Here is an 18,157-nt window from a genome sequence, read left to right as displayed (position 1 = left end):
CGGGCCTGGACATGTACTGGCTTAAGCAGGGGGACACGTCTGGCACTGCAGGATTTAAGTCCCTGGCGGCGTAGTGTGTTACTGATGGTAGGCTTTGTTACTTTGGTCCCAGCTCTCTGTAGGTCATTCACTAGGTCCCTCTGTGTGGTTCTGGGATTTTTGCTCACCGTTCTTGTGATCATTTTGACCCCACGGGGTGAGATCTTGTGTGGAGCCCCAGATCGAGGGAGATTATCAGTGGTCTTGTATGTCTTCCATTTCCTAATAATTGCTCCCACAGTTGATTTCTTCAAACCAAGCTGCTTACCTATTGCAGATTCAGTCTTCCCAGCCTGACGCAGGTCTACAATTTTGTTTCTGGTGTCCTTTGACAGCTCTTTGGTCTTGGCCATAGTGGAGTTTGGAGTGTGACTGTTTGAGGTTGTGGACAGGTGTCTTTTATACTGATAACAAGTTCAAACAGGTGTAATTAATACAGGTAACGAGTGGAGGACAGAGGAGCCTCTTAAAGAAGAAGTTACAGGTCTGTGAGAGCCAGAAATCTTGCTGGTTTGTAGGTGACCAAATACTTATTTTCCAACATTATTTGCAAATAAATTCATTAAAAATCCTACAATGTGATTTTCTGGATTTTTTTTCTCATTTTGTCTGTCATAGTTGAAGTGTACCTATGATGAAATTTACAGGCCTCTCTCATCTTTTTAAGGGGGAGAACTTGCACAATTGGTGGCTGACTAAATACTTGTTTGCCCCACTGTATGTGCTGCTCCAGTCAATCCTATTGTGGCAAACAAAAGAGGGAGAATAACACTTCTCGCGCCCGCGAGCAATTGTAAACCGGGTGCCATTTGGGACACATTCAGTGCCTTCAGAAAGTATTCAGACCCCTTGACTTGTTCCATATTTTGTTATTTTACAGCCTTATTCTAAAATGGATTCAATTGTTTTCTACAGACAATACTCTATAGCAAAAACAGGTTTTGTATTAAAAAACAAAAAACTGTAGTATTTACTCTGTGATTACAGCCTCGTGTCTTCTTGGGTATGACGCTACAAGCTTGGCACACCTGTATTTGGGGAGTTTCTCCCATTCTTCTCCACATGATTCTCTCAAGCTCTGTCAGGTTGGATGGGGAATATCGCTGCACAGCTATTTTCAGGCCTCTCCAGAGATGTTCGATCGGGTTCAAGTCTGGGCTCTGGCTGGGCCGCTCAAGGACATTCAGAGACTTGTCCTGAAGCCACTCCTGCATTGTGCATATGGTCGTTGTCCTGTGGAAGGTGAATCTTCTGAAGTCCTGAGGGCTCTGAAGCAGGTTTTCATCAACGATCTCTCTGTACTTTGCTCTGTTCATCTTTCCCTTGATCCTGTTTACTCTCCCAGTCCCTGAAAAATATACCCACAGCATGATGCTGCCACCACCACCATGCTTCACCGTAGGAATGGTGCCAGGTTTCCGCCAGACGTGACACTTGGCATTCAGGACAAATAGTTCAATCTTGGTTTCAGCAGACCAGAGAATCTTGTTTCTCATGGTCTGAGTCCTTTAGGTGCCTTTTGGTAAACTCCAAGCGGGCTGTCATGTGCCTTTTACTGAGGAGTGGCTTCCGCCTGGCCACTCTACCATAAAGGCCTAATTGGTGGAGTGCTACAGAGATGGTTGTCCTTCTGGAAGGTTCTCCCATCTCCACAGAGGACCTCTGGAGCTCTGTCAGAGTGACCATCAGGTTCTTGCTCACCTCCCTGATCAAGGCCCTTCTCCTCCGATTGCTCAGTTTGTCTGGGTGACCAGCTTTAGGAAGAGTCTTGGTGGTTCCAAACTTCTTCCATTTAAGAATGATGGAGGCCACTGTGTTCTTGGGGACCTTCAATGCTGCAGTTTTGGTACCCTTCCCCAGATCTGTGCCTCGACACAATCCTGTCTCGGAGCTCTACAGACAACTCCTTCGACCTCATGGCTTGGTTTTTGCTCTGACATGCACTGTCAATTGTGTGACCTTATATAAACAGTTGTGTGTATTTCGAAATCATGTCCAATCAATTGAATTTACCACAGGTGGACTCCAAGTTGTAGAAACATCTCAAGGATGATCAATGGAAACAGGATGCACCTGAGCGCAACTGAGTCTCATAGCAAAGGGTCTGAATACTTACGTAAATAAAGTATTTCTGTTTTCTGCCAAAATTTCGATAAACCTGTTTTTCGATTTGTCATTATGGGGTGTTGTGTGTAGATTGATGAGGATTTGTTTTATTTAATCGATTTTAGAATAAGGCTGTAACGTAAGAAAATGTGGAAAAAGTCAACGGGTCTGAATACTTTCCAAATACACTGTATTGACAGGAAATTGCAGAGTGGGATAGCGTAGCCTGTGTTGCTGCTGACTTGTTGCTTCTGTGCTAGGTGACTCATTATGGGGAAGTGAGCTTGTGAAGAATAATGTGGACAAAGCCTGTTGTTAGATATTATTAAGTAGATTAGCTCAGTAGCCCATAGGGGTATCACAGCCATATCATAGTCCCAGCCACAATCTCTCCCTGTGGGGACAGTCAACAACAGGGCTGAAAGAGAGAGAGGAGGAGAGAGAAAGAAGGGCAGTCTGAAGGAATAGGCCTTTTAAAGGGATAGTTCGGGACTTTGGCAATGAGACCATTTATCTACATCTCCAGAGTCAGATGAACTCGTAGATAACATTTTTATGTATCTGCGTCCAGTATGAAGGAAGTTAGTGATCCGTTTGCAAGCCAATGCTAACTAGCTTAGCACAAAGACTGAAAGTCTTTGGGTACAGCAAGCATACTACCTCTTAACTTTTTATAATTTAAAAAATATTTATCTTTAACTCTGCATTGTTGGCAAAGTACCCGTAAGTAAGCATTTCACTGCTGTTTCCGAAGAATTTGACTTGGTATCCACAAGTTCACCTGGCTCTGGGAAAGTACAGTTGATAAAGGGCATTAATTTACCAAAATCCTGAAATATCCCTTTAACTGAGGTGACCCACAGCCCCTCCTCTCCATGTGGAGTCAACTGATGAAATGGCTCTTTGATAACATGAACACTGCTTTTCAGACAGGCTTTCTCCATGGGCCTTTGTCAGAGGGAGAGAGCACTCCAACACTTGGCTGCATGGGACACGTGTGTACACTTACAGCTATGACCTGCATAGCTGCTGTGGAGCATAGTGCTCCAGGCTAGGCCTCCTCTGTTCAATAACCGCCATACATGAGGGTTTCTACTCCACTTCAAAGATATTTGGGATGCATCCCAAATGGCAGCCTAATTCCCTACATAGTAAAATGGCAGCATGGTCGCTATATAGTGCACTACTTTAGACCAGAGCCCAGGTCAAAAGTAGTAAACTATGTAGGGAATAGGGTGCCATTTGAGACGCAGATTCGGGAACATTCTCTGCAGGCTGTCTGTGGTAACAATCTCACTGTGACTGGACAGTGGCTTGTTGAGCTGGCCTTGTGACGCCACACATGATTGCCTGCTTGAAAAGCACTTCGGAGAGCAGCGCGTCACACTGAGGCTTGCTGACGACAGCAGGCGCTCTCATGGTCACGTGCTACAAAAATAGTGGCTCCCTTGGCCGGCCAATAGGCCCTGCTCTTTATACACGAGGGCTGTGACCCAAAAGGCACCCCTATTCTCCTTTATAGACCAGGGCCCATACGGAAGATCATAGGGCTCTGATCAAAAGTGGTGCACCATATCGGGAAGAGGGTGCCATTGGGGACACATGGTCCTCTTAAGCGCCTTCATTTCCCACCTCGACCGCTTAATGGCCGCACTAAGAGAGAGATATTCTCATTCCTCACTCGGCTGTCTCACTGCTACCTAGTGCTTTCGCAAAATCAGCACTTTCTATCACACACCTTTTGCTTTTACTAGAAAAAGCCACCAAGAATAATCCCTTTTTACCACAAAGGGGGTAGATTATTTCCAACCCTATATAAACATTGTGCAGTGAGATATTGGAGTTAAACAGTCATCAGGGTTATAATATGCTTATGCTTTGGGACCACTGCTCTAGTTAAACTGTTTGCCTGTTTAAAATGCTTGTGTGAGGTATTATCGCATAGAGCAAACAGAGTGTCATATTTCTGTGTCACCGACTGTGATTAAGTTATGTGATATAGAGCCAGTCTCACACAATGGCAACCTGTGGAATGACCTTGAGAGCCGCTCCATGTCATTTCAGCAAGCCATGACACCCACCGTCTCAAGATTGTTCTGAAATCCTCTCTGTAGTTACAAACAGATCAGATTAGCATTCCTAAAACATTTTTTTGTTGAAATATAATTAGATCTCTGAGAAATGAATGATAATGCATTGCACCCAAATGGTCCATTTTAATTTATAGGATTCATAGAATATTCAATAAATGGCATCCGATTTGGACCAAACTTTTTTCTAACAATGAGTCCCCCCCCCCCACAATGAGTATACAGTATCAGTTCTCTATGTCTGACAAGTACTATGGAGCTGCAGCTCTGAGTATTGTTTCTTAATCCCATGTAATGTATTCTCAGAGAATTTGGTGATGTTTTTTTTTCCACTGTTCAGAGAAATTAGTCATTGAAGTTGTTAGGTTTGGCTCATCCTATATCCTGATATTAACAGGTTCTGACCACTAGATGGTGCTGTTCCTACTATTAGGTGATTTTAAAAAAAATAATTCCCAACCCCCAATGTTAAAGGCATAGTTCCCCCAAATCACAAAATTACATATTGATTTCCTTATTTATGGACAAGGTATGACAGCAACACATGCTTTGGTTTTGTTTACCTGGCCACTGTTTCAAATGCTAACTTTTTAGCATTAGTGGCACAAATCCAATGCAAGTCAATGGTACATATATTAGCATTTTCGTGCTTCATACCCAAATGATCTATAAGTAACATCATTGAGGTACAAAATACATTTTTAGATACTTCAGCATGATTTGGACATGAAGTGTGAAATATAGGTACCATTGACTTGCATTGGATTTGTGCCACAAATGCTAATAAATTAGTATTTGAAACAGTGGACAACAAATCCAACGCATGTATTGCTGTCACGCCCTGTCCATAGAGTGCTTACAGGCTAAGGAAACCAACATGTCATTTTGTAATTTGGGTGAACTGTACCTTTAACATTGAGAGGAGGGGGGGAGGGGGGTTAAAAAAGAAATAACCCGGAACAGCACCATCTAGTGGCCAGAACCTGGTAATAGCAGGATGTAGGATGGTACAATTTCAACGACAAATTTCTCTGAACGGGGGATAACACTTTACCAAATTCACTGGTAATACATTACATAGCATGAAGAAACAATACTCTGAGCCGCAGCTCCATACTACGTCAGACATGGGGAACTGATACTATATATTCGTTGTTGGGGTGGGATTGGTGTGGGGTTACAAAATAGTTCGGTCCAAATTGGATGTTAGGTACTATATTTATTGAATATTATATGAATCCTATACATTTAAATTGCCTATTTGGGTGCAATCATTTAGCTTCATTGCGCAGTTATCAAATGATATTACAACAAAATATTGTCGCATGAATACTAATCTTAAATGTTTCCAACAGAAACAATTTCAGAATCATCAGAGATTGTGGGTGTCAAAATCCTCTTTCTTGTGCTTTTTGAGGTGGAACAACCCTCGAGTCAATTACCTAGTCTCAGCTTCAGAATGCACAAAAGAGAAAAAGCAGAGAGATAACCATTTTCCCAACAATAGCCAGAAATGGTTTCTCCACCGGCATGCTGTATCACAAAGACTTGAAGTGATTTCTAATTGAGCCATGGTTGACAATAGAATGGGGAAAACATGGACACGTACTGGAGCAGGCCGGCAGCTGGAACATGTGAGCGGTAAAAATGCCTAAGATGTTTTCTGTTGAGGATCCATGGTCCCCTAGCAACCCGCTTGCGTGTGAAGCAGGCAGGCAGGCAGGCCAGTCTTCACCTCAGTGCACAGGGCTGGAGGGGCATGGAGGAGAAAGAGGTGGTGGAAGAGGAGGAGAGCACCTCAGGGGCAGTACGTATCCAATGTCTGATTTAGGATCAGTTTAACCTTTTGATCACAATGAATAAGATTACATGGACTGGGGGGAGCTGATCCTAGATCACCACTCCGAATTAAGCACTTGATACATACTGCCTCAGGCTTCTTGTCACCCTCTCAGAAGCTCCATTGCTTCTGGCCACAACTCAACAACACAGCCTTCAGGCTGCTATCACTCTCAATACACCTAATTCCCCATTCTCACCGCACATAAGAACAACAGCTGACAGTGTACTGCTCTAGTCTACACACAATCTCCTCCATGACAGCCTGTCTGTTTTCTAGTTTTTTTTTTTTGTGACTACCTGTCCTGATATGTGGTGTCAAATATGCAGTAACACAGGTTCTTAGTACAGTATACATTTAAGGACGTGTACAGTATGGAATGTCCCACAGGTGGACGTATTCATTAATATACATTAATTAAATTGAAGAGAATCTCTGGGGCTATGAGCAGTGTCTGTTCAGGAAAGTGTTGAATTAGCCTGAGAATCCTCCACAGCTTTAGTCACCATATGGCTCTCTGAGGTCATTAAAGAGCCCATGGCACTTATCGTAAGAGTAGGGGTGTTAACCCCGGTCTCCTGGCTAAATTCCCCAATCTGTCCCTCAAGCCATCACGGTCACCTAATAATCCCCAGTTTACAATTGGCTCATTCATCCCCCTCCTCTCCCCTGTAACTATTCCCCAGGTCGTTGCTGCAAATGAGAACGTGTTCTCAGTTAACTTACCTGGTAAAATAACGGATAAATAAAAATAAATAAATGGCTAATTATCGAAGTACAACTGTTCACAGAACATTCCGGCAACTTGCATGTGTTATTCTACTTGCCACAACCGTATCTTCTCTTCTGGAAACTTCATCCCAAATGGACTTTTAAAAGGCTAAACTGAAGGCACTCTATTGCCTATGTGGGGCACTACTTTTGACCAGGGCCCATAGGGCTGTCTTCAATAGTAGGGCACTACATAGGGTGCCAATTGGGACGTATCCTGCGACTGACATGCCCTGTCAGCAATGGAATAAATCAGCAGAAACTTGTTATCAGTTGTTTCTCCGTGAGGTATTTTTTTGCGTCTTACTCGTCTACTCTACTCATCTGACTTCCTGGAAACAGAAAGTTGAATTCCTTGCATGCGTGAAACTGAGGGTCCTGCTTTTCCTGACCGGGTGTTACGGGTACTACGCCAGAGTTTCGGTATTTCTATTCACAGACAGGTTTTATTTCCTCATCAGTCCATCATTGTCACGCACTTTGTGGCATTCTTATATTGTGTCACGCTCACATTCCACACATATCCGAAGAGTTTTCAAATCTCTCTACTAGCTACCTCCTAAGTGTGGGTTACATTATCAGCATGTCGGTGTCCATTTGCTGAACGGGCAAAAGGTGAACCCCTAAAGGATGTAAAAACAACAACAACAAGAACAAGAGCAGTAATAAGCCAGACATTCGATGCAAAGAGGAAAACATTCCTGCTAGTTAACTCGCTGGGCAACAATTAAAGGAGAAAGCCATCCCATCCACATTCAGACAGCCCTCCCTAAAGTTCCCCCTAAGAGTCATCTTCAAAGAAACTTGTTGTAATGCTTCACATGAAAGAAGATTTGTGGCTAATTTGGTCTTCAAAGACACCAGCGGTGTTACTATCTACCCTCAAAAATAATCTAGGTTAGAGAGTAGAAAAACATGACTTCCACGTATATTTTCCCACATTCTTGAGAGACATACCATAACAGATATGTTGAAAATTAAAATCCATGACATTTGTAAGACTTATTAACGAACATGTTATGCAATTCTTAGTGACGCGTTCAATGTTTATGAATGGGAGCCTACTCTGCTGATCCAGAACCTAACGTATTGTTGACACGGCTTTATCCCCATCCCTCTGAATCTCTGCATCCTCTTGCATGGAGACAGCATAATGATACAACAGCGTACAATAGCTGTTGGCGCCAGTGCAGCTCTCATTGAGTGTTCACCATTGCAGCAGCTATCTCTCTTATTGTACACAGCCCAGAGATGCTGCCGGAGTTAATATATAATGAGGCAGTACTTAAGGTCACATTAGTGCTCAGCAGAGAGGCACTTTGCCTCTGTCCACTCCACAGCACCAAGCCTTAAAACATCAGCAGACAAGTAAACACTAGAGAAATGCAAATGCAATATTAAAAAACGGGAGAGATTTTTGTTTTCAGGCTGTCAGCCAGCTACTATGAAGGATGTGAAGTCAGACACAAGCTTTCTCTCACAAATGTTTGAGTGAGTCGCTCCGGTCACACTAAAAAGCGTTAAGAGACAAACTTTGCCTCTGTGCACTCTACACAGCAAGAAGACACCAAGCCTTAGTGAAAAACGACAGCAGAGGAAAAGAAAGGGAATAGCCGGGGAGGAAAGATTCCGGTTTGAACGCACGCGAGTGATAGAGTGCTGCATTGTCCCACTAAGATTCTACACAACAGATCCCTGAAACATCCACAAACAAGTAAACACTGGCAAGGTAAAGCCATGCAATATTAAAACAGGAGACACGTCTAATAGTGTCAACCAGCTACAGCACGGAAAGTCAGACACAAGCATTCTCTCACAAATGTTGGTAGCAAATACAAATTCAAATGGTAATTAACCTCCCTGGCTCATGTCCAGATAAAATGATTGCTTAACAATATTCAGGATCTCCGTTCGAAACCATGGACTTACACGCATAGGGCTCCTGTCAGGGTTACGATCAGAGAACAGATTCTGTGTTCTCACAGCTGAGCTTCTCACGGAAATATCTTCCATATCGTTAAGCTGCGCTTCTGTCTGGACATCAGCCAGGGATGTAACTTACCTTTGGAGTTGTACTTCAGCCAGCAGTAAAGGTACGCACCTGTCACTTTGTAACCGCAGCAGCAACACTTAGCAAGAATCCAACCACAACAGGAGCAACAATGCCTCCCACTTTTCATCCTGGCCAGCTAAAGGAAGCGCATGGCTCCGGGAGACAAATGATAGGGAGAGAGGGGAGATAGATGCAACATGCACCTGTACTGCAGTCCAGTCAACCAGCCACGAGCCACTTCAAGTTTAGCCTGTTCCACTTGCCTCCACTGAGGGGAGGGACGGACCGGGAGGGAGGAGGGAACAGGGCAGGCGCACCCTACACTCCCAGGCACTCACTCACTACCTCTGATTCACAGAGAGCAGCTTGGGTTAGAGTGAAAAGGTGAACGTAATAAGTCACTTTGACAAAGGCACCACTAGCCCTATCGGTATGGTCCTAGCAAACATAAAGACAACACCCAGATTGTTTATAGTATATTGTATATAGGTCCAATGCAGCCGTTTTATCTTAATATCAATTCATTTCTGGGTCGAAATGAAATACCTGACTGTGATTGTTTTAAAAAGGGTCAAAAAGAAACCAAAATAGATTTTTTTAGCAAAGGACAATTTCTCAAACAAGTGTTTTGCTCGGACTGTCTGGGAGGGATCTATGTGGGCAGGGGAAAACTGAAAATTAGCTCTTATTTTCAGAGTGTTTGGAACGCCCTTTCTTATTGGTGAATGCCACCAGGCAGGCCAAAATTCCATCCCACCAAAACAGACTGACATTTCAGGCGGTCTTTTCAAACAGCCCTTGCACTAAAAGAGCATTAACATAATTGAAACAATTTCACAGTATTATTTCAACCTCACACTAGAGTGGAAATACACTACCGGTCAAAAGATTGAGAACACCTACTCATTCAAGGCTTTTTCTTTATTTTGACTATTTTCTACATTGTAGAATAATAGTGAAGACATCAAAACTATGAAATAACACACATGGAATCATGTAGTAACCAAAAAAAGTGTTAAACAAATCAAAATATATTTTATAAATAGCCCCCCCTTTGCCTTGATGACAGCTTTGCACACTAATGTCTCAACTATTATTCTAAAATGTAGAAATTTGTACAAATAAAGAAAAACCCTTGAATGAGCAGGTTTTCTAAAACGTTGGACTGGTAGTGTATATAAAACACAGTAAAATCAAGTTTTTGACTGCACTGTGCCTTTAACTGCACCCAGTCTACCAGTAATTAAAATATGCTTCATGGGTGGGAATGGCTGTCAAATGTCATGTGCGGGCACATTCTTGACAAGCAGATATGAGCACCAAAATTATTACTTCTTATGCTACTGAGGAAAGACAGCCAGGTTTCATTATGTTAATTGCCATGTTACGCCCTGAAAATAAGTCCTTTCCCACTATGCCCTCTCTAAGTCTCCAAGTAAAGCCTCTGAAAAAGCTTATGTGAGAAGCACCTTGTGTGTATCAAATCCTATAGAGGATAAATAAGGACAGGTTGTGTTGCATACAGACAAAGTGCCCTTGGTGCTGTACTGAGAACTAGGACACTGCAGGTAAGGAGCTGTGTGATTGTTATTGAGCATATCTGGGCTATGTGGCTGTTGGGGACACAGAAAGACAGAGCAGTGCTTCAGGGAAGACACAGACTGAGCCCCACACAGCCAGATAGAGCACAGGCAGGCCAAGGGTGTTTCAAGATGAACAGGTAGAACTGGTACTAGAGCAGTGAAGAAATAGACCACCAAATGGGACATTTTCAAGGAAGACAATATCAACATAAACTCAGCAAAAAACAAAACGTCCTCTCACTGTCAACTGCATTTATTTTCAGCAAACTTAAACATGTATAAATATTTGTATGAACATAAGATTCAACAACTGAGACATAACCCGAACAAGTTCCACAGACATGTGACTAACAGAAAGGGAATAATGTGTCCCTGAACAAAGGGGGGGTCAAAATCAAAAGTAACAGTCAGTATCTGGTGTGGCCACCAGCTACATTAAGTACTGCAGTGCATCGCCTCATCATGGACTGCTCCAGATTTGCCAGTTCTTGCTGTGAGATGTTACCCCACTATTCCACCAAGGCACCTGCAATTTCCAGGACATTTCTGGGGGGAATGGCCCTAGCCCTCACCCTCCGATCCAACAGGTCCCAAACATGCTCAATGAGAATGAGATCTGGGCTCGCTGGCCATGGCAGAACACTGACATTCTTGTCTTGCAGGAAATCACGTACAGAAAGAGCAGTATGCCTGGTGGCATTGTCATGCTGGAGGGTCATGTCAGGATGAGCCTGTAGGAAGGGTACCACATGAGGGAGGATGTCTTCCCTGTAATGCACAGTGTTGAGATTGCCTACAATGACAACAAGCTCAGTCCGATGATGTGACACACTGTGACCCTCCACCTCCAAACCGATCCCGCTCCAGAGTACAGGCATCGGTGTAATGCTCATTCCTTTGACAATAAACGCGAATCCGACCATCACTCCTGGTGAGACAAAACCGAGACTCGTCAGTGAAGAGCACTTTCTGTCTGGACCAGCGACGGAGGGTTTTTGTCCATAGGCGATGTTGTTGCCTGGTGAGGACCTGCCTTACTACAACAGGCCTTCAAGCCCTCAGTCCAGCCTCTCTCAGCCTATTGCGGACAGTCTGAGCACTGATGGAGGGATTGTGCGTTCCTGGTGTAACTCGGGCAGTTGTTGTTGCCATCCTGTACCACGTACCAATCCTGTGCAGGTGTTGTTATACATGGTCTGCCACTGCAAGGACGATAAGCTGTCGTTCCTGTCTCCCTGTAGTGTTGTCTTAGGCGTCTCAAAGTACGGACATTGCAATCTATTGCCCTGGCCACATCTGCAGTTCTCATGCCTCCTTGCAGCATGCCTAAGGCACATTCACACAGATCAGCAGGGACCCTGGGCATCTTTCTTTTGGCGTTTTTCAGAGTCAGTAGAAAGGCGACTTTAGTGTCCTAAGTTTTCATAACTGTGACCTTAATTGCCTACCGTCTGTAAGCTGTTAGTGTCTTAACGAACGTTCCACAGGTGCATGTTCATTAATTGTTTATAGTTCATTGAACAAGCATGGGAAACAGTGTTTAAACCCTTTACAATGAAGATCTGTGACATTATTTGGATTTTTACGAATTATCTTTGAAAGACAGGGTCCTGGGAAAGGGACTTTTCTTTTTTTGCTGAGTTTACCTGACTACACAGGCAGGGTAACATCGTACGTTGGTGTCTGTGGGGAAAACTGCATTCCAACCAGTACTTTTGTCACATTCAACAACGAAAAACCCTGGCTCAATGCAGAGCTGAGAGGCCTACGCTCTGCCAAGGAAGAGGCACATAGGAGTGGCAACATGGACCATTACAGAGTAGTGAAATAATCTGAATAAGGGGATTAAAGCCGCCAAAGGACCATACAAGGAGAGGCTAGAACAACAACTCTCCACTAACGACTGCTCGTCTGTCTGGAGGAGTCTTCAGAAGATCACCAATTACAAACAAAAGAACACCTATACATTGGGTGATCCCCTTCTACCTAACCAGCTCAACGAGTTTTACTGCTACGTCGAAGCACAAAGGACCGTCAGCCATCAATCCGTGGCGTTGGTGTGAGTCGGAGCTGCAGTGCCAGTCAAGCCCTGGTGAGGACATCGTCCGGGATGTCAATCTGCCTCCTGCCCACTTCTCTCCTGATCGTGTTGGAGGCGATGTTGAGGGGGAACTTGTGACTGAGCTGACCGGGTCTTTTCCTGTCCCTGTCTGTACAGGGGAATCTGAGAGGCCTGTGAGTGCATCTGCGCTTGGCCTGAAGGCGACGCTACAGCAAAAGGGGCTGGATATGTCAATGTTTCCCCGACCATTACTCTTGTGCCCTTGGACTGCACAGGGAGTGGTGGAAAGCTGACCCAAGTCAAGACTCAGTCTGCTGCTGACAGTTCTACACAAATACAACTGACCATTGACCATTGCTGACTTCTACTTCTATGTGAGAGACAATTTCCTTTTTTTAAAAGGTACCTATGAACTGAAAAGTTGGCGGTGGTGAACTGTGTTCAGACCTACTCATATGCACCTGAGAAATGGCGCAAACTGAGATTTTCACAAATGTATTGAAAATGAAATACAGAAATATCTAATTTACATAAGTATTCACACGCAGTCAATAGTTTTTAGAAGGACCTTTAGCAGTGATTACAGCTGTGAGTCTTTCTGGGTAAGTCTCTAAAAGCTTTGCACAGCTGTCAAAGTTGTTGTTGATCATTGCTAGACAGACATTTTCAGGTCTTGCCATAAATTATGAAGCCGATTTAAGTCAAAACTGTAACCAGGACTTGTTTCTTTCAATCTTGTTTCTCAATGTCTGAAAGTCCTTTAGGTGCCTTTTGGCAAACTCCAAGCGGGCTGGCAAGTGCCTTTTACTGACGAGTGGCTTCCAGATGGCCACTACCATAAAGGCCTGATTGGTGGAGTGCTGCTGAGATGGTTGTCCTTCTGGAAGGTTCTCCCATATCCACAGAGGAACTCCGGAGCTCTGTCACAGTGACCATTGGGTTCTTGGTCACCTCAATGACCAAGGCTTGTGTTTTAGGTTATTGTCCTGCTAAAACGTGAATTGTCTCCAAATGTCTGTTGGAAAGCAGACTGAACCAGTGTGCTGAGCTGTATTCAATTGATTTGGATCCTAAAAAACTCACGTCGTTGCTGATAAAATATTAAGAGTGGTACACATTGATGTGTTGATTTGCAAACAGGATGCATGTTTCGTAATATTTTTTATTCCTTATTTTTACTATCATTTAGGTTAGTATTGGGGAATAACTACTACAATATTGTTTATCCAGTTCTCCTATCACAGCCATTAAACTCTAACTGTTTTAAAGTCACCATTGGCAGTGTCCTTCCTTTCCAGCAACTGAGTTAGGAAGTATCTTTGTAGTGACTGGGTGTATTGATACACCATCCAAAGTGTAATTAATAACTTTACCATGCTCAAGGGGATATTCAATGTCAGCTTTTTTTTAAACCCATCTACCAATAGCTGTCCTTCTCTTGGAGGCACTGGAAAATCTCCCTGGTCTTTGAATGAGGGATCTTACAGATAATTGTAGGTGTGGGGTACAGAGATGAGGTAGTCATTCAAAATGTTGCACACAGAGCTAGTCCATGCAACTTACTATGTGACTTGCAAAGCACATTTTTACTCTTGAACTTATTTAGGCTTGCATAACAAAGGGGTTGAATACTTATTTACTCAAGACGTTTTAGCTTTTATTTAAAAATTAATTTGTAAAAAAATTCAAAAAACATAATTCCATTTTGACATTATGGGATGTGGTGTGTAGACAGGTGACACACAATTGCAATTTAATCTCAATTTAAGCAGCGTTCACCACACACAAATTCCTTGCATCTTTTCACTTTGGCTTTAAGAACCATGATGAGCACGGCCATGTCTGATTAGGCTTCGCTGTACCGCCGACTCTGACTCTAAGTAGCCTTCCATCAGCCTACTACCAAAGGTTGAACATTGGAAGAAAACTGCATGCCTGGTAGCTCGCAGTCTGTCAATGAGTATCTCGCAGACTCGCAAGTAGATAGTGAGAAATAATCAGTAGGCCTAATATTAAATGATTAAATCTGTGGGGGGAAAAAATGCTCCCCAAACTGTTTACAGGCATTTAACACCCTTCTGCATTTTTGCTATCTATTTTCCCAACTTCAAATTTAATCAGTGTTAAAATGTTCATTTAGTTGCAAAAGTAACAGTCCTGGCTGAGCCCCATATGCGAGCGCACCATGGCTGGCTTTGCAGTTACAACTGTGTCCAGTGGTGGGAAAAGTACCCAATTGTCATACTTGAGTAAAAGTAAAGATACTTTAATAGAAAATGACTCAAGTAAAACTGGAAGTCGGCAAGTAAAATACTACTTGAGGGCCTCCCGAGTGGCGCAGTGGTCTAAGGCACTGCACTGCAGTGCTAGCTGTGCCACTAGATATTCTGGGGGTATATAAAAATTATATAAAAATTTAAAAAATACTAATAAAATAAATACTACTTCAGTAAAAGTCTAAAAGTATCTGGTTTAAAATATAATATAGTAAAAGTTTAAATCATTTCAAATGGCTTATTAAGCAAACCAGACGGTTATGGTTATGCATTTGTTGGTCACAGATACCTTTAAAAAAAAAAGTTGGGGCATGGATCAGAAAGAGGCCAGTATCTGGTGTGACCACCATTTGCCTCACACGTGGTCTGAGGTTGTGAGGCCGGTTGAACATACTGCCAAATTCTCTAAAATGATGGAGGCCGCTTATGGTAGAGAAATGTTCATTCAATTCTCTGGCAACAGCTCTGGTGGACATTCCTACAGTCAGCATGCCAATTGAATGCTCCCTCAAAACTTGAGACATCTGTGGCATTGTGTTGTGTGACAAAACTGCACATTTTAGAGTGGCCTTTTATAAGGTGCACCTGTGTAATGATCATGCTGTTTAATCAGCTTCTTGATATGCCACACCTGTCAGGTGGATGGATAATTTTGGCAAAGGAGAAATGATCACTAACAGGAATGTAAACCAATTTGTGCACAAAATTGGAGAGAAATAAGCTTTTTATGCGTATGGAACATTTCTAGGATCTTATATTTCAGCTCATGAAACATGGGACCAACACTTTACATGTTGAATTTATATTTTTGTTCAGTATAGTACTTTAAAGTATTTTTTCTTAAGTACTTTACACCACTGGCTGTGTCTGAATGCACCAGGATATTTTTGTTTTGATAAAACAGCTCTGCCTGCAGGCCCGGATCCATGAGGGGGCAAAAGGGGACATAGCCCCCTCAATTAAAACTTGTGCCACCTCAGTTTTAGTTTTATGTCCCTATATAAAAATAGCCCAAATGTTGCAATGATTGAGTGACAGGTTGTCACGAAATCTGTATCGCGCTGTATCAGCACCACGGACAGAGCGTGTTTGTGTGTAGGGGCCTCAGCTTGTAATAATTGATTTTGATGTATAAGCATGAAGCTGCTTCAATTTACAGTTGAAGCTGCTTCACTCAACTCTGCCTCACGCCCCCACCGCTAGAGTTTAGCTTCTCAGCTAGCCGCAAAAGGCATTAGTGTTACTAGCCTGTATCGCTCTAACCAGCTAATCTGCCACTGCCGCGATGGATATTAAAATCAAAGCACTGAGGCTGCCGCCAAGCCAAGCAGCGATGACGCTGCCTAGCTCCAGCAAGCTACGCGTGCAGAACATACCCCCCCTTTCACAAGCGCCGCCAAGATAAATGGCTCAACAGCCCCCTCCACCTCCAACTGTTCCTGACGATCTTAGAACAGAGGAGCCAGCCTAGAATCCTAATGCAGACAAGGCCTTCACCCAAGGTGGGTATTTTAACTGGAAGCATTGCTATTGATTGGACCAATGGATTCGCTAGGCACTTACCAAGCAAGTAGCATTTGAAATGCACTGCAATGTGGAAAGATACACAAGTTTGAAGTGCTATGGGAACTGAGATGTCGACACTTGTTAATGATAGGCACCTGGCAAGAACTCATTTTCCACTTTGACAAACGTGTTCAGTCAGCACAGATGAATCATGCTACACCCAAGGAAAGCACAACTAATCCAACTGGCATTTCAGGGCGATCTTACAAGAAGGTTTTGGTGAGAATGGAATGATCGATTACTCAGGAAGTTCAACAGAGCATCAAGGAAGCTGCAACTATTCTGAAAAAGGTAAGAAACAATCAAGCTGGTAGGTTTTGATCAACATCTTGGTGTTATAGCCAGAGGCGTCACTTTCAGCAAAAACCTAGGGTTAATGGAATGGCAAAATTACTTATTTTGCCAGCCTACATTTTCAATGCCAAATAGGCCTTGCTTTTAGTGTGTCCATTGCCTCTGTCCATTGCCTCTGTCCATTGCCTCTGTCCATTGCCTCTGTCCATTGCCTCTGTCCATTGCCTCTGTCCATTGCCTCTGTCCATTGCCTCTGTCCATTGCCTCTGTCCATTGCCTCTGTCCATTGCCTCTGTCCATTGCCTCTGTCCATTGTGCTGATACAGTGGAGATGGGCTACAGAGATGTCACGCCAACCTGTCACTTCAAAAGCACCCGATAGTATCACAATCTCAGGGTTTGAACTTTACGATAATTGTGGTATAGCGTGATATAAGCAGAATTCAATTTAATTCCAATGCAAGAACCCCACATTTTTTGGCCCCCTCACTGATTTCAACTGTCCTCTCAGTCATTTTATAGTGGCGCTGGGTCTGTCTGCTTGGCAAGTAATATCGACCAAATAAGCCATTTCTACCCTCTTTGCATCTAATATGTATGCTGCTGAGACAAGTTGCTAAAACAAATGTAATAATGGTGACAGCGCTTCAAACCCCCCACCAGTTTCTGAAATGTGGACCATGACTGTGCCCCTACGGCCATAGGGTTCAATTCTTGGACCGACTCTCTTCTCTGTATACATCAATGAGGTCGCTCTTGCTGCTGGTGAGTCTCTGATCCACCTCTATGCAGACGACACCATTCTGTATACTTCTGGCCCTTCTTTGGACACTGTGTTAACAACCCTCCAGGCAAGCTTCAATGCCATACAACTCTCCTTCCGTGGCCTCCAATTGCTCTTAAATACAAGTAAAACTAAATGCATGTTCTTCAACCGATCGCTACCTGCACCTACCCGCCTGTCCAACATCACTACTCTGGACGGCTCTGACTTAGAACAACTACAAATACTTAGGTGTCTGGTTAGACTGTAAACTCTCCTTCCAGACCCATATCAAACATCTCCAATCCAAAGTTAAATCTACAATAGGCTTCCTATTTCGCAACAAAGCATCCTTCACTCATGCAAACATACCCTTGTAAAACTGACCATCCTACCAATCCTCGACTTTGGCGATGTCATTTACAAAATAGCCTCCAATACCCTACTCAACAAATTGGATGCAGTCTATCACAGTGCAATCCGTTTTGTCACCAAAGCCCCATATACTACCCACCATTGCGACCTGTTCGCTCTCGTTGGCTGGCCCTCGCTTCATACTCGTCGCCAAACCCACTGGCTCCATGTCATCTACAAGACCCTGCTAGGTAAAGTCCCCCCTTATCTCAGCTCGCTGGTCACCATAGCATCTCCCACCTGTAGCACACGCTCCAGCAGGTATATCTCTCTAGTCACCCCCAAAACCAATTCTTTCTT

At 43.4% G+C, this 18,157-nt stretch overlaps 1 protein-coding gene and 1 long non-coding RNA gene across 6 annotated transcripts in view; one reads left to right on the top strand and one right to left on the bottom strand.

Annotated features, from left to right (window-relative positions):
• Positions 1–18,157, bottom strand: part of kalrna (kalirin RhoGEF kinase a) — a 285,635-nt gene that overhangs the window by 35,392 nt on the left and 232,086 nt on the right. The window lies entirely within an intron of this gene.
• LOC149972823 (uncharacterized) lies at positions 12,526–13,816 on the top strand. Its single transcript, XR_016490560.1, has 2 exons — positions 12,526–13,146; positions 13,301–13,816. It is a non-coding gene; the product is annotated as an uncharacterized LOC149972823 (long non-coding RNA).

Source organism: Oncorhynchus mykiss, chromosome 22 (assembly GCF_057628025.1).
Source record: "Oncorhynchus mykiss isolate SJ-2025 chromosome 22, ASM5762802v1, whole genome shotgun sequence".
Lineage (NCBI taxonomy): Eukaryota > Metazoa > Chordata > Actinopteri > Salmoniformes > Salmonidae > Oncorhynchus > Oncorhynchus mykiss.
The sequence above is the reverse complement of the archived record's forward strand: the minus strand, read 5'-3'. Positions and strand labels throughout refer to the sequence as shown.